Below are 238 nucleotides of genomic sequence, written 5' to 3'. Positions count from 1 at the left end.
GGTCCAGTCAATGTGGCGGGGATCTATGGTCCAGTCTCTGTGGCGAGGATCTATGGTCCAGTCAATGTTGCGGGGATCTATGGTCCAGTCAATGGAGCGGGGATCTATGTTCCAATCAATGTGGCAGGGATAAATGGTCCAGTCAATGTGGCGGGGATATATGGTGCAGTCAATATGGCGGGGATCTATCCTCCAGTCAATGTGGCGGGGATATATGGTGCAGTCAATAGGGCCAAGA

Source organism: Mizuhopecten yessoensis, unplaced genomic scaffold, assembly GCF_002113885.1.
Source record: "Mizuhopecten yessoensis strain PY_sf001 unplaced genomic scaffold, ASM211388v2 scaffold5191, whole genome shotgun sequence".
NCBI classification, from domain to species: Eukaryota; Metazoa; Mollusca; class Bivalvia; order Pectinida; family Pectinidae; genus Mizuhopecten; species Mizuhopecten yessoensis.
The sequence above is the reverse complement of the archived record's forward strand: the minus strand, read 5'-3'. Positions refer to the sequence as shown.